The 25,362-nt window shown below is 39.9% G+C and overlaps 1 protein-coding gene and 1 pseudogene across 6 annotated transcripts in view; one reads left to right on the forward strand and one right to left on the reverse strand.

Moving 5' to 3' along the window:
• Positions 1–25,362, reverse strand: part of TEC (tec protein tyrosine kinase) — a 162,090-nt gene that overhangs the window by 82,043 nt on the left and 54,685 nt on the right. The window lies entirely within an intron of this gene.
• On the forward strand, positions 23,523–24,183 carry LOC309798646 (small ribosomal subunit protein eS8-like; annotated as a pseudogene). The gene is made up of 2 exons: positions 23,523–23,601; positions 23,689–24,183. The product of its transcript is annotated as a small ribosomal subunit protein eS8-like (transcript).

The following is a 25,362-nucleotide window of genomic DNA, read 5'->3' on the forward strand; positions in this document are numbered from 1 at the left end:
TGGAAATAACTACTACAGTGCAAAATAAAGAAAAAAGAATGAAAAGAATTGAGGACATTCTCAGAGACCTCTGGGACAACATTAAACGCACCAACATTCGAATTATAGGAGTCCCAGAGGAAGAAGAGAGAAAGAAAGGGATTGAGAAAATATGTGAAGAGATTATAGTTGAAAACTTCCCTAATATGGGAAAGGAAATAGTTAATCAAGTCCAGGAAGCACAGAGAGTCCCATACAGGATAAATCCATGGAGAGACATGTCAAGACACATATTAATCAAGCTATCAAAAATTAAATACAAAGAAAAAATATTAAAAGCAGCAAGGGAAAATACAACAATTCCCTTGTATGTTATACAAGGGAATCCCCATAAGGTTAACAGCTGATCCTTCAGCAGAAACTCTGCAAGCCAGAAGGGAGTGGCCAGGCATATTTAAGGTGATGAAAGGGAAAAACCTACAACCAAGATTTCTCTACCCAGCAAGGATCTCATTCAGATTTGACAGAGAAATTAAAACTTTTACAGACAAGCAAAAGCGAAGAGAATTCAGCACCACCAAACCAGCTTTACAACAAATGCTAAAGGAACTTCTCTAGGCAAGAAACACAACAGAAGGAAAATACTTACAATAACGAACCCAAAACAATTAAGGAAATGGGAATAGGAACATACATATCAATAATTACCTTAAATGTAAATGGACTAAATGCTCCAACCAAAAGACATAGACTGGCTGAATGGGCACAAAAACAAAACCCATATATATACTGTCTACAAGACACCCATTTAAGACCTAGGGACACATACAGAGTGAAAGTGAGGGGATGGAAAAAGATATTCCATGCAAATGGAAATGAAAAGAAAGCTAGAGTAGCAATTCTCATATCAGACAAAATAGACTTTCAAATAAAGACTATTACAAGAGACAAAGAAGGACACTACATAATGACCAAGGGATTAATCCAAGAAGAAGATATAACAATTGTAAATATTTATGCACCCAACATACGAGCACTTCAATACATAAGGCAAAAGCTAACAGCCATAAAAGGGGAAATCAACAGTAACACAATCATAGTAGGGGACTTTAACACCCACTTTCACTAATGGACAGATCATCCAAAATGAAAATAAATAAGGAAACACAACCTTTAAATGATACATTAAACAAGATGGACTTAACTGATATTTATAGGACATTCCATCCAAAAACAACACAATACACTTTCTTCTCAAGTGCTCACGAAACATTCTCCAGCATAGATCATATATCGGGTCACAAATCAACCCTTGGTAAATTTAAGAAAATTGAAATCGTATCAAGTATCTTTTCTGACCACAACGCTAGGAGACTAGATATCAATTACAGGAAAAAATCTGTAAGAAATACAAATACATGGAGGCTAAACAATACACTACTTAATAAACAAGAGATCACTGAAGAAATCAAAGAGGAAATCAAAAAATACCTAGAAACAAATGACATTGAAAATACGACAATCCAAAACCTATGGGATGCAGCAAAAGCAGTTCTAAGAGACAAGTTTATAGCAATACAATCCTACCTCAAGAAACAAGAAACATCTCGAATAAACAACCTAACATAAGCTAAAGCAATTAGAGAAAGAAGAACAAAAAAACCCCAAAGTTAGCAGAAGGAAAGAAATCATAAAGATCAGATCAGAAATAAATGAAGATATTTTAACAGGATCAGTTCGACTGTGGTATTGACAACAGACTGAAGGACAACAGGGCAGAAACAGGGAACACATTTAGATGGCGGAAGAGTAAGACGCGGAGATCACCTTCCTCCCCACGGATACACCAGAAATACAGCTACACATGGAACAACTCCTACAGAACACCTACTGAACGCTGGCATAAGACCCCAGACCTCCCAAAAGGCAAGAAACTCCCCACATACCTGGGTAGGGCAAAGCGGAGAGATCCCCACACAGAGGATCGGTGCCGAGCGGCACTCACCAGCCCGAGAGGCTTGTCTGCTCGCCCGCCGGGGCGCGCAGCGCTGGAAGCTGAGGCTCGGGCTTCGGTCAGAGCGCAGAGAGAGGACTGGGGCTGGCGGCGAGAACTCAGCGTGAAGGGGGCTAATGTGCCACAGCTAGCCGGCAGGGAGTCCGGGAAAACTCTGGAGCTGCCGAAGAGGCAAGAGACTTTTTCTTCCCTCTTGGTTTCCTGGTGCACGAGGAGAGGGGATTAAGAGCGCTGCTTAAAGGGGCTCCACAGACGGGCGCGAGTCGCGACTGAAAGCGCGGAGCCCAGTGACGGGCGTGGGACGCTGGGGCTGCTGCTGCTGCCGCCAAGAAGCCTGTGTGCGAGCGCAGGTCACTGCCCACACCGCCCTTCCGGGAGCCTGTGCAGCCCGCCACTGCCGGGGTCCCGGGATCCAGGGGCGGCTTCCCTGGGAGAACGCACGGTGCGCCTCGGGCTGGTGCAACGTCACGCCGACCTCTGCCGCTGCAGGCTCGCCCCGCACTCCAAGCCCCGCCCTCCCGCCCGGCCTGAGTGAGCAAGAGTCCCCGAAGCGGCTGCTCCTTTAATCCTGTCCTGCCTGAGCGAAGAACAGACGCCCTCCGGCGACCTACACGCAGAGGCGGGGCCAAATCCAAAGCTGAGACCCAGGAGCTGTGAGAACAAAGAAGAGAAAGGGAAACCTCTCCCAGCAGCCTCAGAAGCAGCGGATTAAAGCTCCACAATCAACTTGATGTACCCTGCATCTGTGGAATACATGAATAGACAACACATCATCCCAAATTGAGGAGCCCGGAGTCAGTGCTGTGCCTCTGAGGTGGGAGAGCCAACTTCAGGACACTGGTCCACAAGAGACCTCCCAGCTCCACATAATATCAAACGGCAAAAATCTTCCAGAGATCTCCATCTCAACACCAGCACCCAGCTTCACTCAACGACCAGCAAGCTACAGTGCTGGACACCCTATGCCAAACAACTAGCAGGACAGGAACACAACGCCACCCATTACCAGAGAGGTGGCCTAAAATCATAAAAAGTCCGCAGACACCCCAAAACACACCACCAGACGTGGACCTGCTCACCAGAAAGACAAGATCCAGCCTCATCCACCAGAACACAGGCACTAGTCCCCTCCACCAGGAAGCCTACACAACCCACTAAACCAACCTTAGCCACTGGCGACAGACACCAAAAACAACGGGAACTACGAACCGGCATCCTGCAAAAAGGAGACCCCAAACACAGTAACATAAGCAAAATGAGAAGACAGAAAAACACACAGCAGGAGAAGGAGCAAGATAAAAACCCACCAGACCTAACAAATGAAGAGGTAATAGGCAGTCTACCTGAAAAAGAATTCAGAATAATGATGGTAAAGATGATCCAAGATTCTATTTCCCAGATCCAAAATCTTGGAAATAGAATAGACAAAATGCAAGAAACAGTTAACAAGGACCTAGAAGAACTAAAGATGAATCAAGCATCGATTAAAAACACAATACATGAAATAAAAAATACTCTAGACGGGATCAATAGCAGAATAACTGAGGCAGAAGAACGGATAAGTGAGGTGGAAGATAAAATAGTGGAAATAACTGCTGCAGAGCAAAATAAAGAAAAAAGAATGAAAAGAACAGAGGACAGTCTCAGAGACCTCTGGGACAACATTAAACGCACCAACATTCGAATTATAGGGGTTCCAGAAGAAGAAGAGAAAAAGAAAGGGACTGAGAAAATATTTGAAGAGATTATAGTTGAAAACTTCCCTAATATGGAAAAGGAAATAGTTAATCAAGTCCAGGAGGCACAGAGAGTCCCATACAGAATAAATCCAAGGAGAAATACGCCAAGACACATATTAATCAAACTGTCAAAAATTAAACACAAAGAAATCATATTAAAAGCAGCAAGGCAAAAACAACAAATAACACACAAGGGAATCCCCATCAGGATAACAGCTGATCTCTCAGCAGAAACTCTACAAGCCAGAAGGGAGTGGCAGGACATAATTAAAGTGATGAAAGAGAAAAACCTGCAACCAAGATTACTCTACCCAGCAAGGATCTCATTCAGATTTGATGGAGAAATTAAAACGTTTACAGACAAGCAAAAGCTGAGAGAGTTCAGCACCACCAAACCAGCTTTACAACAAATGCTAAAGGAACGTCTCTAGGCAAGAAACACAACAGAAGGAAAAGACCTACAATAACGAACGCAAAACAATTAAGAAAATGGGAATAGGAACATACATATCGATAATTACCTTAAATGTAAATGGATTAAATGCTCCCACCAAAAGACACAGATTGGCTGAATGGATACAAAAACAAGACCCAGATATATGCTGTATACAAGAGACCCACTTCAGACCTAGAGACACATACAGACTGAAAGTAAGGGGATGGAAAAAGATATTCCATGCAAACGGAAACCAAAAGAAAGCTGGAGTAGCAATTCTCATATCAGACAAAATAGACTTTAAAATAAAGACTACTAGAAGAGACAAAGAAGGACACTACATAATGATCAAGGGATCGATCCAAGAAGAAGATATAACAATTGTAAATATTTATGCACCAAACATAAGAGCACCTCAATACATAAGGCAAATACTAACAGCCATAAAAGGAGAAATCGACAGTAACACAATTATAGTAGGGGACTTTAACACCCCACTTTCACCAATGGACAGATCATCCAAAATGAAAATAAATAAGGAAACACAAGCTTTAAATGATACATTAAACAAGATGGACTTAATTGATATTTATAGGACATTCCACCCAAAAACAACAGAATACACATTTTTCTCAAGTGCTCATGGAACATTCTCCAGGATAGATCATATCTTGGGTCACAAATCAAGCCTTGGTAAATTTAAGAAAATTGAAATTGTATCAAGTATCTTTTCTGACCACAATGCTATGAGACTAGATATCAATTACAGGAAAAGAGCTGTAAAAAATACCAACACATGGAGGCTAAACAATACACTACTTAATAACGAAGTGATAACTGAAGAAATCAAAGGGGAAATTAAAAAATACCTAGAAACAAATGACAATGGAGACACGACGACCCAAAACCTATGGGATGCAGCAAAAGCAGTTCTAAGAGGGAAGTTTATAGCAATACAATCCCACCTTAAGAAACAGGAAACATCTCGAATAAACAACCTAACCTTGCACCTAAAGCAATTAGAGGAAGAAGAACAAAAACATCCCAAAGTTAGCCGAAGGAAAGAAATCATAAAAATCAGATCAGAAATAAATGAAAAAGAAATGAAGGAAACGATAGCAAAGATAAATAAAACTAAAAGCTGGTTCTTTGAGAAGATAAACAAAATTGATAAACCATTAACCAGACTCATCAAGAAAAGAAGGGAGAAGACTCAAATCAATAGAATTAGAAATGAAAAAGGAGAAGTAACAACTGACACTGCAGAAATACAAAAGATCATGAGAGATTACTATAAGCAACTCTATGCCCATAAAATGGACAACCTGGAAGAAATGGACAAATTCTTAGAAATGCACAACCTGCCAAGACTGACTCAGGAAGAAATAGAAAATATGAATAGACCAATCACAAGCACTGAAATTGAAACTGTGATTAAAAATCTTCCAACAAACAAAAGCCCAGGACCAGATGGCTTCACAGGCGAATTCTATCAAACATTTAGAGAAGAGCTAACACCCATCCTTCTCAAACTCTTCCAAACAATATCAGAGGAAGGAACACTCCCAAACTCATTCTACGAGGCCACCATCACCTTGATACCAAAACCAGGCAAGGATGTCACAAAGAAAGAAAACTACAGGCCAATATCACTGATGAACATAGATGCAAAAATCCTCAACAAAATACTAGCAAACAGAATCCAACAGCACATTAAAAGGATCATACACCATGATCAAGTGGGGTTTATTCCAGGAATGCAAGGATTCTTCAATATACGCAAATCAATCAATGTGATACACCATATTAACAAGTTGAAGGAGAAAAACCATATGATCATCTCAATAGATGCAGAGAAAGCTTTCGACAAAATTCAAAACCCATTTATGATAAAAACCCTGCAGAAAGTAGGCATAGAGGGAACTTTCCTCAACATAATAAAGGCCATATATGACAAACCCACAGCCAACATTGTCCTCAATGGTGAAAAACTGAAACCATTTCCTCTAAGATCAGGAACAAGACAAGGCTGCCCACTCTCACCACTCTTATTCAACATAGTTTTGGAAGTTTTAGCCACAGCAATCAGAGAAGAAAAGGAAATAAAAGGAATCCAAATCGGAAAAGAAGAAGTAAAGCTGTCACTGTTTGCAGATGACATGATACTATACATAGAGAATCCTAAAGATGCTACCAAAAAACTACTAGAGCTAATCAATGAATTTGGTAAAGTAGCAGGATACAAAATTAATGTACAGAAATCTCTGGCATTCCTGTACACTAATGATGAAAAATCTGAAAATGAAATCAAGAAAACACTCCCATTTACCATTGCAACAAAAAGAATAAAATATCTAGGAATAAACCTACCTAAGGAGACAAAAGACCTGTATGCAGAAAATTATAAGACACTGATGAAAGAAATTAAAGATGATACAAATAGATGGAGAGATATACCATGCTCCTGGATTGGAAGAATCAATATTGTGAAAATGACTCTACTACCCAAAGCAATCTACAGATTCAATGCAATCCCTATCAAAGTACCACTGGCATTTTTCACAGAACTAGAACAAAAAATTTCAAAATTTGTTTGGAAAAACAAAAGACCCCGAATAGCCAAAGCAATCTTGAGAACGAAAAACGGAGCTGGAGGAATCAGGCTCCCTGACTTCAGACTATACTATAAAGCTACAGTAATCAAGACAGTGTGGTACTGGCATAAAAACAGAAAGATAGATCAGTGGATCAGGATAGAAAGCCCAGAGATAAACCCACGCACATATGGCCAACTTATCTTTGATAAAGGAGGCAGGAATGTACAGTGGAGAAAGGACAGCCTCTTCAATAAGTGGTGCTGGGAAAACTGGACAGGGACATGTAAAAGTTTGAGATTAGATCATTCCCTAACACCATACACAAAAATAAGCTCAAAATGGATTAAAGACTTAAATGTAAGGCCAGAAACTATCAAACTCTTAGAGGAAAACATAGGTAGAACACTCTATGACATAAATCACAGCAAGATCCTTTTGGACCCACCTCCTAGAGAAATGGAAATAAAAACAAAGATAAACAAATGGGACCTAATGAAACTTCAAAGCTTTTGCACAGCAAAGGAAACCATAAACAAGACCAAAAGACAACCCTCAGAATGGGAGAAAATATTTGCAAATGAAGCAACTGACAAAGGATTAATCTCCAAAATTTATAAACAGCTCATGCAGCTCAATAGCAAAAAAACAAACAACCCAATCCAAAAATGGGCAGAAGACTTAAATAGGCATTTCTCCAAAGAAGATATACAGACTGCCAACAAACACATGAAAGAATGCTCAACATCATTAATCATTAGAGAAATGCAAATCAAAACTACAATGAGATATCATCTCACACCAGTCAGAATGGCCATCATCAAGAAATCTAGAAACAATAAATGCTGGAGAGGGTGTGGAGAAAAGGGAACACTCTTGCACTGCTGGTGGGAATGTGAATTGGTACAGCCACTATGGAGAACGGTATGGAGGTTCCTTAAAAAACTACAAATAGAACTACCATATGACCCAGCAATCCCACTACTGGGCATATACCCTGAGAAAACCATAATTCAAAAAGAGACATGTACCAAAATGTTCATCGCAGCTCTATTCACAATAGCCCGGAGCTGGAAACAACCTAAGTGTCCATCATCGGATGAATGGATAAAGAAGATGTGGCACATATATACAATGGAATATTACTCAGCCATAAAAACAAATGAAACTGAGCTATTTGTAATGAGGTGGATAGACCTAGAGTCTGTCATACAGAGTGAAGTAAGTCAGAAAGAGAAAGACAAATACCGTATGCTAACACATATATACGGAATTTTAAAAAAAAAAATGTCATGAAGAACCTAGGGGTAAAACGGGAATAAAGACACAGACCTACTTGAGAATGGACTTGAGGATATGGGGAGGGGGAAGGGTAAGCTGTGACAAAGCGAAAGAGAGGCATGGACATATGTACACTACCAAACATAGGGTAGATAGATAGTGGGAAGCAGCCGCAGAGCACAGGGAGATCAGCTCGGTGCTTTGTGACCGCCTGGAGGGGTGGGATGGGGAGGGTGGGAGGGAGGGAGATGCATGAGGGAAGGGATGTGGGAACAGATGTATATGTATGACTGATTCACTTTGTTATAAAGCAGAAACTAATAAAAAGAAAAAAAAAAAAAAAAAAGAAGGCAGACAAAAAAAAAAAAAGAATGGATATATGTATATGTGTAACTGAATCACTTTGCTGTAAACCTGAAACTAACACAACATTGTAAATCAACTATACTCCAATATAAAATAAAAATTAAATTGAAAAAAAAAAAAAAAAAGAAATAAATGAAAAAGAAATGAAGAAAACAATAGCAAAGATCAATAAAACTAAAAGCTGGTTCTTTCAGAAGATAAACAAAATTGATAAGCCATTAGCCAGACTCAGCAAGAAAAAAAGGGAGAAGACTCAAATCAATAGAATTAGAAACGTAAAAGGAGAAGTAACAACCAACACTGTAAAAATACAAAGGATCATGAGATTACTACAAGCAACTATATGCCAAAAAATGGACAACCTGGAAGAAATGGACAAACTCTTAGAAAAGCACAATCTTCCAAGACTGAACAAGGAAGAAATAGAAGATATAAACCGACCAATCACAAGCACTGAAATTGAGATTGTGACTAAAAATCTTCCAACAAAAAAAAGCGAGGACCAGATGGCTTCATACGTGAATTCTATCAAACATTTAGAGAAGAGCTAACACCCACCCTTCTCAAACTCTTCCAAAATATAGCAGAGGGAGGGACACTCCCAGACTCATTGTACGAAACCACCATCACCCTGATACCAAAACCAGACAAAGATGTCACAAAGAAAGAAAACTACAGGCCAATATCACTGATGAACATAGATGCAAAGACCCTCAACAAAAACTAGCAAACAGAATCCAACAGCACATTAAAAGGATCATACACCATGATCAAGTGGAGTTTATCCCAGGAATGCAAGGATTCTTCAATACATGCAAATCTGTCAGTGTGATACACCATATAAACAAATTGAAGGATAAAAACCATATGATCATCTCAACAGATGCAGAAAAGCTTTTGACAAAATTCAACACCCATTTATGATAAAAAAAACCCTCCAGAAAGTAGGCATAGAGGGAACTTACCTAAACATAGCAAAGGCCATATATGACAAACCCAAGGCTAATGTCGTTCTCAATGGTGAAAAACTGAAACTATTTCCACTAAGATCAGGAACAAGACAAGGTTGCCCATTCTCACCGCTGTTATTCAACATAGTTTGGGAAGTTTTAGCCACAGCAATCCGAGAAGAAGAAGAAATAAAAGGAAACCAAATCAGAAAAGAAGAAGTTAAAGCTGTCACTGTTGGCAGATGACATGATACTATACATAGAGAATCCTAAAGACTCTACCAGAAAACTACTAGAGCTAATCAATGAATCTGGTAAAGTAGCAGGATACAAAATTAATGCACAGAAATCTCTGGCATTCCTATTACATTGCTATACACTAATGATGAAAAATCTGAAAGAGAAATTAAGGAAACACTCCCATGTACCACTGCAACAAACAGAATAAAATACCTAGGAATAAACCTACCTAAGGAGACAAAAGACCTGTATGCAGAAAACTATAAGACACTGATGAAAAAAATTAAAGATGATACCAACAGATGGAGAGATATACCATGTTCTTGGATTGGAAGAATCAACATTGTGAAAATGACTCTACTACTCAAAGCAATCTACAGATTCAATGCAATCCCTATCAAACTACCAATGGCATTTTTCACAGAACTAGAACAAAAAATTTCAATTTGTATGGAAACACAAAAGACCCCGAATAGCCAAAGCAATCCTGAGAAGGAAAAATGGAGCTGGAGGAATCAGGCTCCTGGACTTCAGGCTATACTACAAAGCTACAGAAATCAAGACAGTATGGTACTGGCACAAAAACAGAAATATAGATCAATGGAACAGGATAGAAAGCCCAGAGATAAACTCACACACATATGGTCACCTTATTTTTCATAAAGGAGGCAAGAATATACAATGGAGAAAAGACAGCCTCTTCAATAAGTGGTGCTGGGAAAACTGGACAGCTACATGTAAAAGAATGAAATTAGAACACTCCCTAACACCATATACAAAAATAAACTCAAAATGTTTTAAAGATCTAAATGGAAGCCCAGACACTATAAAATTCTTAGAGGGAAACATAGGCAGAACATCCTATGACATAAATCACAGCAAGATCCTTTTTGACCCACCTCCTAGAGAAATGGAAATAAAAACAAAAATAAACAAATGGGACCTAATGAAACTTAAAAGCTTTTGCACAGCAAAGGAAACCATAAACAAGACCAAAAGACAACCCTCAGAATGGGAGAAAATATTTGCAAATGAAGCAACTAACAAAGGATTAATCTCCAAAATTTACAAGCAGCTCATGTAGCTCAATATCAAAAAAACAAGAAACCCAATCCAAAAATGGGCAGAAGACCTAACTAGACATTTCTCCAAAGAAGATATACAGATTTCCAACAAACATATGAAAGGATGCTCAACATCACTAATCATTAGAGAAATGCAAATCAAAACCACAATGAGGTATCACCTCACACCGGTCAGATGGCCATCATCAAAAAATCTACAAACAATAAATGCTGGAGAGGGTGTGGAGAAAAGGGAACCCTCCTGCACTGTTGGTGGGAATGTAAATTGATATAGCCACTATGGACAACAGTATGGAGGTTCCTTAAAAAACTAAAAACAGAACTACCATATGACGCAGCAATACCAGTACTGGGCACATACCCTGAGGAAACCATAATTCAAAAAGAGTCATGTACCACAATGTTCATTGCAGCTCTACTTACAATAGCCAGGACATGGAAGCGACCTAAGTGTCCATCGACAGATGAATGGATAAAGAAGATGTGACACATATATACAATGGAATATTACTCGGCCATAAAAAGAAACGAAATTGAGTTATTTGTAGTGAGATGGATGGACCTAGTGACTGTCATACAAAGTGAAGTAAATCAGAAAGAGAAAAGCAAATACCTTATGCTAACACATATATATGGAATCTAAAAAAAAAAATGTTTAAGAAGAACCTAGGGGCAGGACAGGAATAAAAATGCAGACATAGAGAATGGACTTGAGGACACAGGGAGGGGGAAGGGTAAGCTGGGACGAAGTGAGAGAGTGGCATGGACATATATACACTACTAAATGTAAAATAGAGAGCTAGTGGGAAGCAGCCACATAGCATAGGGAGATCAGCTCAGTACTTTGTGACCACCTAGAGGGGTGGGATAGAGACGGTGGGAGGGAGACGCAAGAGGGAGGAGATATGGGGATATATGTATATGTATAGCTGATTCACTCTGTTATACAGCAGAAACTAACACACCATTGTAAAGCAATTATACTCCAATAAAGATGCTCAAAAAAAAAAAAAAGATCACACTGGCTAGCAGAACCAGAACTAAACCTCACACCTTCTAACTTCCAATTCATGTTCTACTGTGCCCAAGTATCTTAACGTGCATGAATGTAAGAGCCAAACTTTGTCACTCCCCACTCCCAACCCTCCAAAATCTTCGTATCACATTTTTTAAAAATTGTTTTAATAAAAATTTTAAAAAAAAATCCGAAGTCTTTTCCATGGTCCGAAATGATCCATGGAGGATCTTGCCCAGGTCTCCAGCCACATCCTCCCTATGCCCCATCCCACTCCACTTCAGCCCCTCAGCCTCTTTGCTGCTTCTCCCTCCCTTGGGGTCTTACATTCCTGGATTCCTCTGCTGGAATGCCCTCCCCCAGGCCTCCACATGGCCTTTCGAGTATTCCCATTTAGAATTTAAAATGCTTTTATTTTTCTTCATATTTTTAAAATTATTTTCTTCTCATAATTTGGGTTAAAGTTAATAGAAAACAACCCTCTTATAGCAAAGTTGGTAATAGAAAATTGTAATACTTAGAAAATACATAATACTTAGAAACAGCATAGTATACTGGTTGGTTACAAAATAGATTTATAAAAATCTAGAGCTTGATTATATATCAACTATATCTAATTACAACATATAATGAAAATTCACCTGTTCACAAGAGTAACTACAACCATAATATACTCAGGAATACATTTAACAAGAAAAGTATGGGAGTTTTAAAAACAACACTGAGGACTTCCCTGGTGGCGCAGTGGTTAGGATTCGGCCTGCCAATGCAGGGAACACAGGTTTGATCCCTGGTCTGGGAAGATCCCACGTGGCAGAGCAACTAAGCCCATGCGCCACAACTACGGAAGCCCACATGCTTCAACTAGTGAAGCCCACGCACCTAGAGCCCCTGCTCTGCAACAAGAAAAGCTACCGCAAATGAGAAGCCTGTGCACCACAATGAAGAGTAGCCCCCGCTCACAGCAATGGGAGAAAGCTCGAGGGAAACAGTGAAGACCCAGCACAGCCAAAAAATAAAATAAAATAAAATAAAATAATTAATTAAATTAATAAATAAAAAATAACAACAATGCTGAAACTTTTATTAAAGGAAAATAAATTTGACAGATTAAAGTAGATACACTACTTTGTTCTAGAAAAAAAGCTTTTAAGAACATAAACTATAAATATGCTTATATTTTAGATGTTTTACAGTGAAGATGCCTGGGGGTATTTTACTGGCAGAATTTGTAGATATTATCAGATACTAGAACAAATAGAGTCTCACATGCTCTGCAGAGACAGATCCAGGTTTTGAGTGGCCTGAGGCTTACACACTTTGGGGAGAAGACTCTTTTTTTCAGTGCAAAATTATGAATGTGAACGTGCTAGGGCCCTTCCAGGGGCCTTAGAAAGGGCTACGGAATGGAAAGGCTCTAAAGCTTACCAGTAGATCCACCTCTGATGTTACGAAATGTAAAACTGAACAGCACACATTTATCACAATCAGCACCCCGTCATATGCCCACAGACAAACATCCAGAGAGAAACATCCAGAGCAGACCCAATGAGAGTTCCACCAACACAGGCTCAGAGGTGCCAAGAATGAGAACTAGCCCTACCCCAAGGTATGCATTTCCACCAGTAACCAGAACTCCACAATGTAACTGGACCACAAGCAGCAAAGATCAATTTAAAGAACGAATCACCTGTGATAAGTGACTTACTAGGAGAATGAAATGGTTATGCTTATTGCAAAAAATGTCTATATCTGGGAAAAGCCAGATGCAAGAGCAGAAACTCTGAAACACGTTATACAAAAAAGACAAAAATGGATGACAATGGAAGCTACTTATAATAATAACCACTGATACTTACAATGGCACTTACTGTATGCCAGGAACTGTCCTAACTACTTCATATATAGGGAACCATTTCCTCCGGACAAAAACCTGTGAGGGAAGTACTATTATTTGCCCCAGTTTAAAGATGAGGAAAATAAGGCACAAAGAGATTAAGTAATTTGACCAAGGTCACACAGCTAATAAGTAACAAATTTAGGATTTGAACCCAGACGATCTGGCTCCAAAGTCCACAGTCTACTCTCTAACTCACAGGAATTCGATTAACTCAGAGATGGACCTCAGACCACAACAGAAGTTCCCTATAATGAAGAAGGAATAGAAAACTGCTGGTAAGCTCATTCTAGAACCTCAAGAAACTCATTATCTCATCCAATGGAAATTGGTCTTGTTTCCTACACATATTTTAGTCGTAACACCTATCCTTAGAAAGTGATTAAGTGTGACGTCTGAAAATAAAAGAATGACCCTGTTTAAAAACAAGTTCTGGGGCTTCCCTGATGGCACAGTGGTTAAGAATCCACCTGCCAATGCAGGGGACACAGGTTCGAGCCCTGGTCCGGGAAGATCCCACATGCCGTGGAGCAACTAAGGCCATGCGCCACAAATACTGAGCCTGCTCTCTAGAGCCCGCAAGACACAACTACTGAGCCCCTGTGCCACAACTACTGAAGCATACGCGCCTAGACCCCGTGCTCCACAACAAGAGAAGCCACCTCAATGAGAAGCCCCCACACCTCAATAAAGAGTAGCTCCCACTAGCCACAACTACAGAAAGCCTGCGCGGAGCAATAGAGACCCAATGCAGCCAATAAATAAATAAATAAATAAATTAAAAAATATATATTAAAAAAGTAAGTTCTGAATTACACATTTTATCTTCAGCATCAAGCTACTCATGTTTTTCCAAGAAAATTCAAGTCTCTACCCTTTTTTTGATATTGTACTGTAATGAATCCTAGTCAGAGCTGAGTTAACCTAAAAATCAGCTTACTTTACTATTTTAGTAAGTGTTTAACTTACTTATACTATTTTAAAAAGTGTTGAACTAATTACTGCAGTAGATTTTAGGGATTCTCTTCAACTGTGACATTGTTCTCTACTTGTTGGGATAGACTATGAATGTGAATGAATTCATCTTTAATTAAGTTACCTGTGAGTTTTCTCTGCAAAGAATCATTTAAAGTATTTATGAAATGAACTATTTAACCAAACCCATTTTAAAGTTTTTAAGAGTTACAACTTCAGTTTAACCCTTTCAATTTCTTTCATCTAAGCATTCACAGTAATATGTTCTTTCCGCGGGTCTCTTTTCTGTACAACTCTAATTTACTGAAATGCATAGAATTCCCACCACCTCACAGGGGTGCAGTGAGGAAAAAACAAACACAAATCAACAAGTGCTAAAAGAACACCCTTTCTAAGGTCTTATATATAAAGCTAAGAATGGAAGGAGGAAGGAAATGTATATATAGAGGTGGTCAGTGAACACACTGTTTAAGGCAGTCCCCCTTCCTTAAACTAGCACAGTGTGGTTTAACAGCACGCTAGCCAGAAAGATAAGACATCTTGGTTCAGCTAGTCAAATGCGATGTCACTTCAGAGAAGGCACCTGACTTGGTTGTTTGTTCCCCAGTGTCTTCACCCATGAAGTAAATGGTGGGCAAATGTGCTGGTTATCTACAGATACACTTTATGGAGATGCTATGGAGAACAGAGCATTGCAAGTATGTGTGCAAAACCCCTGTACTTTTGCGAGCTCTATGCTATGTAAAGTCTAAGAACAGAGGGAAACCCAAGGGCCAGGAAAGTTAAGACTCCCAGGTAATCCAGAAAAGCATGGGTGAGTGCAAACAACAGTGGCACACAAGGATAACTCCAGGTCTCAAGAGGCCCCCTTCAAAACAGACTGGATGCAGTATAGGAAAGTTTGCCATTTTGAATCCAGAAAGGCAGAAGTATAACTTAATCAGACTGTAAGTTTAACAAAACCAGAATCATTCATCTTTTAATTCCTCCATCCCTACCATACTGTACATACTCACTAAATCTTTTCTGTACAAATGATGAATGAATGAAAACAAATGAGCTGAGTCCCATATAACAAATAAGTGCATAGACTCTCTTTTGCCAGGAAATATATATAGATGAAATAAATGTTAATATTTTACATATATATATTCCCCTAAAAGGAGAAAAATTCACATGCTACAATCTCATGAGCAGGGAATTGCACCTATCCATGTTACTTTTTGCAGTGGCAAATAAAATTAAGGAACAGCTATACCTGTGTGATTACTTGGAATAAAGACAGAACTTTTCCAAAAGTCTTCACATACAACTAAGATGATGGGGTCGGGGTGGGGACTCCTTTCTCGCAGTCTATTAAAAATCACTAGAGATTTCATTTAAGTCTCTTACTTACTCATTTAATTTTATTTAACAACTATATTGCACATATTTTGTGCAATTTTTCAATTCAGGTGTTTACCAATGTGGTATCATGCAAAATTATAGGCAGTTCTCTAAGATTAAAAATAAAAAAGGTAAATGAAGAGCTTTGGTAAGAAGACTATAACAATGTTTTTAATTATCTGAAATAGCAATCATCAAGCCATCACGAGATAATATTTATCTCAGAAGTACAGTATATTCACAAAACCCAAAGGCTAATAACGTCAGGAGTTCTCTTAAGAGAGTCATGGAATTACTGAATAACCCAGGTGTTTCTAAGTGCCCTTCTATACGTGATTCTCTAAGTGTACCTGACCAGCATCAACCAGTGGCTAAACCATGTTCTAAATGGATTTAGAAACAACTCACAATGTAGTTTCACTTTCTCAAATGGCCATGTGATTTCTTCTAACAGTTCATACTCTGGCTGTTTACAATAATGTCCACATTTTAGTTCGGGGGAGAGATTAATACTAATAAATACTAAATAAAAACACAGTTTTGATTCTAAATTTAAATAAGCCATCTTCTCAACAACTAAAATGGAACAAAACTGCATGGGAAATAACTATTACAATGTCTCTAAAGATCTTTTTGCTTACTTGAAATACTAACTGATCATCACTATTGTAATTATTACCAACAAAAACCTTTTTGAGCAGGCAATGGATACAAGATATTGTGTGATATGTTGAAATTAGGAGGCAACAACCTCTGCCTTCAAGGAGATTATTATGTAGTTGGTGATTTTAAAGAGGCAATAACAATAATAATACATATAAATTTAACAGTAAGTCTGAAGGGGCTGGCATTTACAACTGCGGGGTGGGAAGGTGAACAAGGTCTCTCACTTAAGAGTAAGTCAGACAGAGAAAAGCAAACATCATATGATATCACCTCTATATGGAATCTAAAAAAATGATACAAATGAACTTATTTACAAAACAGAAACAGCTTGGGATTAACAGATACACACTACTTTACATAAAATAGATAAACAACAAGGTCCCACTGTATAGCACAGGGAAGTATATTCAATATCTTATAATAACCTATAATGAAAAAGAATTTGAAAAAGGATACATATATACACACAAACACACACTACTGAATCACTCTGCTATACACCAGAAACTAACACAACATTGTAAATCTATACTTCAATTTTAAAAAAAAATAAAATTTTTTCAAATTTAAAGAAAAAAAGAGGACTTGAGATGGGAATTGGATGAACAGAAGGACAACTGTTAAGCACAGCAAGAGCAAAGCTTCAAAGGCAAAAAAGTGACAAGTATTTTCAAGCAAAGGGGTCTGAATAGTCACTAGATGGAGTCCATTCTGTGAACAACCATATTATTTAAGCTGTGTAAGTGCCCTCACCTACCTGGGCAACCCAAACTCATCTTTTCCAAAACAAAGGCAGTGCAATCAGAGAGGCTGATCTGAGTTTTGGTCCAGGCTTAGCAACCAGCTTACTGGGTGACCTGGAGCAAATCATTTCCTTATCTTCAGTTTCCACAAGTGGAAGACTTGAAGGTTATTCTTTAAAGTTCCTTCCAGCTCTAAAATTGTATGACTTCTTCATTACTAACAAATAATCATCCCCACGAATGGGTAATTATCAGCATATAAATCTATGCAGGTCTAGAACAGAACAGTTTCACAGACACATCAAGCCCTCTTCCACCCCAGGGCCTTTGCACATGATGTTCCCACTGTATGAATGGGCTCCTTCTGCCCAACACTGCACATACTCCAACCCACAGCCAAATGGAGACCTTCCCCAATCCCTCCCCAACCCCACCCCTCACCAAAAATCTATATAGTCTGCACTTTTACCACCAATGCTTCCTCTACTCATATAATTTGGTCTCTTTTTTAACTGTTCCTCAGGGTAAGTGCTATCATACCTATCCTCACCAACAAACACTTAATAGAAACTACTAATTACAGAACTAGCTTCAAAGATTTCTAAGAATCCCCAGCCCAGCAGTTCACGATGCAGAGAAAAACAAAACTCAGCTTACGAAAATCATGATGTCAGATACAGTTCTTTTTTTTTTTAATTCAACAAGTGATATGCACTTCTGATTAAGACAAGTTTCTTTCAAGATAGGCAGGTGGGAAAAGGGGTTAGGGAGGAAACACTGTTTATTTCAACTATACTGCCATTTCTCAAACATTCTACGAATTGTTCTTTTCATAATTGCCTTCAGTGCCTACAGCACAGCTTTTTGAATATATTCAGTCCTAAAATAGCTATATAAAACTCTGATGGAAATTTGACTTTTTGATAACACTAAAAATTGCCGAGAGCTAAGTCTTATGAATAAAATAAACTAGGTAATACCATTTAGGAACAGAAATGCTGATTTTTCTTATGGCCTTTGTCTCTCTCATCATGATACAAATAATAACTGAATAAACCACAACTGTCACAGCCAGATCCAAGAGTATTTTTTGAGATCTAGAATCCTTTTATTATTTCTACTTTTAAGTAGCATGAGGACCAAACCTTTGATTAAACTCCCTCTTCATTTACTAGAAATTACTCATACTGTACTGTTCTCCAAAAAATGCTTTACAATGACTAACAATTATTTAACACAGAAGAAGAAAAAGTTAAAATTGAGGTGGGGGAGAGAGAAAGGGAAACAGGAATAAGTGATTTCTATTCATCCCAGTGGACCAGGCTAAAATAACCTATTTCACAGGAAGGTGATCTTCAGCCCCTAATGATGACCATGAGAATGAGAGTAGGAGAACAACTCTAATAATTTTTAAATCCAATTTCATGTTTGCAGACTCTGATATACAATCACTGAGAATTCATGATGTAGTTGGCATTTTACAACAAACGACAAAGGACAGTATTTCCTCCATACATTTCTCTTCCTTGCACCATGGACATTTACAAACTTTATGTCTTGATCTACTAAATGCAATGTGTGATCAGGGATTAGATCCTGGATTTGGGCAAGGAGGGGAGGTTGAGAACAGCTAAGAAGACATCAGTGGAATGATGAATGAAATTTGACTATGGACTCTGGACCACGTAATACTACTGTATCAGTGTTACATGTCTTGATTTTGATCATTGTACTGTGGTTCTAAAAGAGAATGTCCTTATTTTTAGACAATACACAATGAATTATTTAACAGCAAAAGGGGACTGTCTACAGCTTACTTTCCAATGGTTCAGAAAACATGCATATGAAGAGAAAGAGACCAAGGAAGAGACCAAGAGAATGACAGAGCAAATGGGGCAACCATAGGTAATTTGTGAATCTGAGTAAAGGTTACTTGAGAGCTCCTTGTACTATTCTTGCAACTTTTCTGTGAGTCTGAAACTATAGCAAAATTAAAAGTTACAAAAATATTTTAGGAGTGTGGATGGAACAAATGGTATTCTCCCTCTTTTCTCTCTTGAATAGGTTTCTGCTTCCTAGAGGAAAAAACAGTGAACATTATTAAATGAAAATGGATAATTTGACAAATTAAGAAGGTAAATCAGGGCTTCCCTGGTGGTGCAGTGGTTGAGAGTCCGCCTGCCGATGCAGGGGACATGGGTTCGTGCCCCGGTCCGGGAAGATCCCACATGCCGCGGAGCGGCTGGGCCCGTGAGCCATGGCCGCTGAGCCTGCGCGTCTGGAGCCTGTGCTCCGCAACGGGAGAGGCCACAACAGTGAGAGGCCCACATACCGCAAAAAAAAAAAGAAGGTAAATCAGACCCTAGGACTTCAGACCTGCATCTTGGCTCTTTTAAGTGATGAGGAAGGTCAGATCCAGGATAGTAGAATAAGAAAACAGATATGAATCAAAAGTGAGGAAAGAGAAACCAGAGAGGAAACTGAGACACAAGACAGGAAGTTGATACGACCTTATTTCAGAAACAAGGAAACTCAACTGCCAAAGAGAAAATGAGTTTTCATGGGATAATAGAGTTGAGAATTTAGTTGAGAACTAGAGCCCTAGTACACTAACCACTGTTAGAAATATCTGATCATTTCAGAACCTTAATAAGCTCTTATGCCTATATCACTAGAGTCTCCAGGTTCCAGGGGTGGTAAAGAAAACAACTCTATATGACCCAGAAGGCCTTATAGAAATACAAGAGGTTGCCCAGGATATTCAAGAGACTCGTGCCATCATCTTATAACTACCTCCACTATCCCGACAGTTAACCTGGGTAAAAGGTTAAATTTTCAAACAACTCATCACATAGAATGTTTGATTTCAGTACAACTGGAATAAAATGATAAGGGAGGCATTACAGGAAGAGCACTGAACTTAGAGTCAGAATACCAAGGCTCAAATCCTGACCCTTCTACTTATTAAAAGCATGACAACCTTTCTGGTTGTTCATGATGTTTGCATAGGATAAATCTGCCCTGCCTGCTTCTAAGGGTTGAGGTCTCCCCATGTCTCCTTTGGACCCATCCAGCCATCCAATGTGTACTGAGCACTCAACTCTGCACTAAACTCTCAGAAATACGAAGATAGAAAAGCTATGAACCCTGCCCTCAAAGAGCTTGAAGTCCAATGGGGGACACAGATATGTAGACAGAGTCAAGCAACCAAGATGTCACAATAAAAATATGGACAGGGCACAAAGGGCTGAAGGGGGCTGGGGATTCCACCACTGGTGGGAGGGATACAGGAAAGGCTTCAGAGAAGGTGGGGATTGAGCTGAGTCAGAAAAGATGAGTAAGTGATTACTAGGGCACTCAACACATTTCTGATGGATAAAATAGATATGGATAGATAGACAGAGCCTGGTAGGCAGGTAGAGGAATATATCACTTCAAGTTGATTGAACAATAGTAACAAAGGCACAATGTGAAAGAGTAACTGCAGGTAGAAGACAGCTGGGGATGGAGGAAGGAGAGAGAAAGACAAGGAAAAAGGGCATTAAGTACCTTGTATTCCAAGCTAAGGAGTTTTAACTTGATCCTAGAGCAGATGCAAAGCTACAAGTTTTAAAAATCCCTCTTATGGTTTTATAGTTGAAAGATGAAGATCCAAAAGTAAAATCAACTAGGGCAGTAATCCACCAAGAGAATGGAGTTGGGAGCTGCAATAAGGTGGAAATGAAGAAAAGGAGAATTCACAGGACTTGGAAATAGATTGGATGTGTGTTGGGTTGAAACAGTGATGGCAAAGGAGTTAAGGGTGTAAAGAGACAATATATTTATATGAAAGCAATTTCTAAACTATAAAAACAATTGAAGGGCTTCCCTGGTGGCGCAGTGGTTGAGAGTCCACCTGCCGATGCAGGGGACACGGGTTCGTGCCCCGGTCCGGGAAGATCCCACATGCCGCAGGAGCGGCTAGGCCCGTGAGCCATGGCCGCTGAGCCTGCGCGTCCGGAGCCCGTGCTCCGCAACGGGAGAGACCACAACAGTGAGAGGCCCTTGTACCGCAAAAAAAAAAAAAACCAATTGAAGAACATTGTTTTCTAAAGTCCAATTAGATAGTGGCAGAATCAGACAAAAACCCTCGTTTTGTCTGACGTTAATTTTCTTCTACCACAAAGAAATTTTTTAAAAAAAATCATAACTGAAAGTAATAAAAATATCCTCAAAAGTTTTAAAATAAAACTTCATCTGTATTATAGAGATTTAATAGATTTTTTCCCTAATTTTCCGCAGAGTATCAAGGTTGTTTCAAAGACAGGCTCTGAAGAAATAGCCCTGCAATTCATTAGTATTTGACCTTGTTTAAGTTTTTAAACTTTCTGAGCCTCATATCACTCATTTTTGAAATGAGGGTACTAATAAGACTTCATACAGTATTGTTTTGAGGAATAAAGAAAATAATGCATGTACTTTTTTTTTTTTTTTTTTTTGCCGTACGCGGGCCTCTCACTGTTGTGGCCTCTCCCATTGCGGAGCACAGGCTCCAGATGCGCAGGTCCAGTGGCCATGGCTCACAGGCCCAGCCGCTCCGCGGCATGTGGGATCTTCCCAGACCGGGGCACGAACCCATGTCCCCTGCATCGGCAGGCGGACTCTCAACCACTGCGCCACCAGGGAGGCCCGCATGTACTTATTTAGCACAGTGCCTGGCCTATATTTGGTACTCAATAATTTGTATCATAATTACTACTAATGTGCAGGAAAGAGTTAACATGACAGGCCTATGATGCTGCCTACAAGGTTGGTCCTTGGCTGGCATCTGGGAACTTGCACTTTGGGAGGGGAGGGCTCTCTCATTCCCAGCACTAATAGGAATGGCTCACTGGGCCTAACCTGTTTGTACAAACAACCTGGCTTATGCTGAACACCTGCTTTCCTTCTGGAGTCTGGAATTTTGGTACATGCTTAGACAGAGGGTGCCTATGTGACCAGCCTCCAATGAAAACCTTGGCTACTGAGTCTCTAATGAGATTCCCAGTTAGAAAACATTTCACAATTGTCACAATTCGGTAATGGAGGAATTATATACCCCCCCTTTGTGGCTCTGCTGAGAAAGGACTCTTGCGAGCTTGTGCCTGGTTTCCTCCAGACCTGTCCCAGGCACCTTTTCCCTTGCTAATTTTGCTTTTTCTTCTTTCACTTAAATAAATCATAGCAGTGAGTTAAACTCAGTGCTCAGTCCCCTGAGTTCTCCTAGTGAATTACTGAACCTGGCGGTAGCCTTGGGGATCCCTGACACAACTAGTCTCCCTATTCCTCAACCTTATAAACTATTGTCAGTTTTCATAACAGAGGAGGGTTACAGACAAGAAACCAACAAAATTGGTAATACCAAAGTCCAATTATAAAAATTTCCTGATTTCTTAGCTAACAATAGTTGCAGATTTACACGCTACTCGAAATTTCTGTATTCAAATATCTAAACATATAAAAATCTCTCCATTCCTTGTTTTCTCACCATTATTTAACAGGCCTTTTTTCTAATTAAACTCCAGCCCTGTTCTTCCCTGGATTCCATCTCAAAACCATGTGGAGGCTCCAGCAGAACGTCAGGTGGTCTAACCCCTGTGTCATTTAGTTCCCTGACCAGAAAGCAAGAGCACAGTTTCCTTTGTTCTGTGTTATTATAAGAAGAGCAAACAATATAAATTGTCAGTAAGATCTTTTATTGGTTCACTAGAAGATGCAGAAACATAAGCTAGTTGAGAAAGAGCAAGGAGGACAAACCAAAGAATGGCCCACAGCAGAAACTGAGACACAAGTTTTACAACATGAGACTTGGAAGAAACAGCTTGACTGAATTTCTCATCATCTAGAACAGAATTTCTTAGCATACTTTGAAAAGTACAATAAACTGTACTTAATAGGAAAATTTTCAGTAAAAGCTTATTGCCATCCTATTGAAGGAGCTGGGGTTCAGAGAACCAGGAAGAGATTGATGTCTGACTCTGTGATTAACTGAGAGTTTTAATAAAGGATGAATGTCACTGAATTGCTACAGAGAAACTAGGAATCATAGCTACTAGATCAATCAGTAGCCTACCCAGTATTTCTTTTAAAAACAGAACTATGAACAACTAAAATAAATATATCTGGGGCTACCGCAGAATGGCCCCCATGGTTTTTCTAATCCACTTAGAGTCTTACAAGTCTTACACTTTTAACAAAATATTTTCTTCTAATACCTGTTGATTCTGGGCACAGGGCACTGGGCTGGTAGGGCCCAGCCCAGGGCTCCCTGGCTGAGGCTCCTGCCCCCTGCTTCCACACGTAGGCATCTCTCAGGACAATTGGCACAAGAGCCACAAGACCGGGGACAAGAGAAAGCCCTACCACAGGAAGTGGAAGTATGAGCTGGAATGCCCCGCTGCCAACACCAAGATTGGACCCCGCCGCATACACACAGTCCATGTGCAAGGAGGGGCAACAAGAAGTACCGGGCTTTGAGGCTGGACATGGGGAACTTCTCCTGGGGCTCGGAGTGTTGTACACGCAAGACAAGGATCATTGATGTTGTCTACAATGCATCCAACAACAAACTGGTCCGTACCAAGACCCTGGTGAAGAACTGCATCGTGCTCATTGACAGCACATCATACCGGTAGTGGTACAAGTCCCACTATGCACTGCCCCTGGACTGCAAGAGGAGGCCAAGCTGACTCCTGAGGAGGAAGAGATTTTAAACAAAAAACGATCAAAGAATATTCAGAAGAAATATGATAAAAGGGGGCTTCCCTGGTGGTGCAGTGGTTAAGAATCCACCTGCCAATGCAGGGGACACGGGTTTGAGCCCTGGTCCGGGAAGATCCCACATGCCACAGAGCAACTAAGCCCACGCACCACAACTACTGAGCCTGCGCTCTAGAGCCCGCAAGCGACAACTACTGAGCCCATGTGCCACAACTACTGAAGCCTGCGCGCCCTAGAGCCCATGCTCCACAAGAGAAGACACTGCAATGAGAAGCCCGTGCACCACAACGAAGAGTAGCCCCCGCTCGCCGCAACTAGAGAAAGCCCGCGCACAGCAACAAAGACCCAAAGCAGCCAAAAATTAATTAATTAATTAATTTTTTAAAAACTTTCAACATAAAATACACTGCTATAAATAAATTTTTAAAAAAAACAGAAAGAAATATGACGAAAGGAAAAAGAATGTCAGGACTTCCCTGGTGGTACAGTGGTTAAGAATCCGCCTGCCAGTGGAGGGGGCACTGGTTCGAGCCCTGGTCCAGGAAGATCCCACATGCCGCAGAGCAACTAAGCCTGTGTGCCGCAACTACTGAGCCTGCACTCTAGAGCCCACAAGCCACAACTACTGAGCCCCCATGCCACAACTACTGGAGCCCGCATGCCTACAGCCCGTGCTCCGCAACAAGAGAAGCCACCGCAATGAGAAGCCCGTGCACCGCAACGAAGAGTAGCCCCTGCTCACTGAAACTAGAGAAAGCCCTCAGGCAGCAACGAAGACCCAATGCAGGCAAAAATAAATGAATGAATGAATGAATGAAGAAAAAAAGAAAAAGAATGCCAAAATCAGAAGTTTTCTATAGGAGCAGTTCCAGCAGGACAAGCTTCTTGCATGCATCACTTCAAGAGCAGGCCAGTGTGGCTGAGCAGATCACTATGTGCTAGAGGGAAAGGAGCTGGAGTTCTATCTGAGGAAAATCAAGGCCCAGAAAGGTAAATAAATCCTCTTCCCTCTTATCTTAGCTCATATAATAAAGGTGTTTATTGTTCTAAAAAAAGTGGGTTACCCACATTACAGCCCTTTTCAGATCACAGCTTCTAGGGCGAGGGAGATGAAAACAAGCACATTTATCCAAGGAAAACAGAGAAGTGGGCAGATTAACCCAAACAGGGAAGAAATATAACAGTGAAGTGCTACTGGGCTTACCTAGGAGCTAGGCTGAGAGCTGTCAAGAAGGAATTTAGCCTAGTACTATCAGAA

The sequence above is a fragment of the Mesoplodon mirus genome (assembly GCF_964341445.2).
Source record: "Mesoplodon mirus genome assembly, chromosome: 2".
In the NCBI taxonomy this organism is placed as follows: domain Eukaryota; kingdom Metazoa; phylum Chordata; class Mammalia; order Artiodactyla; family Ziphiidae; genus Mesoplodon; species Mesoplodon mirus.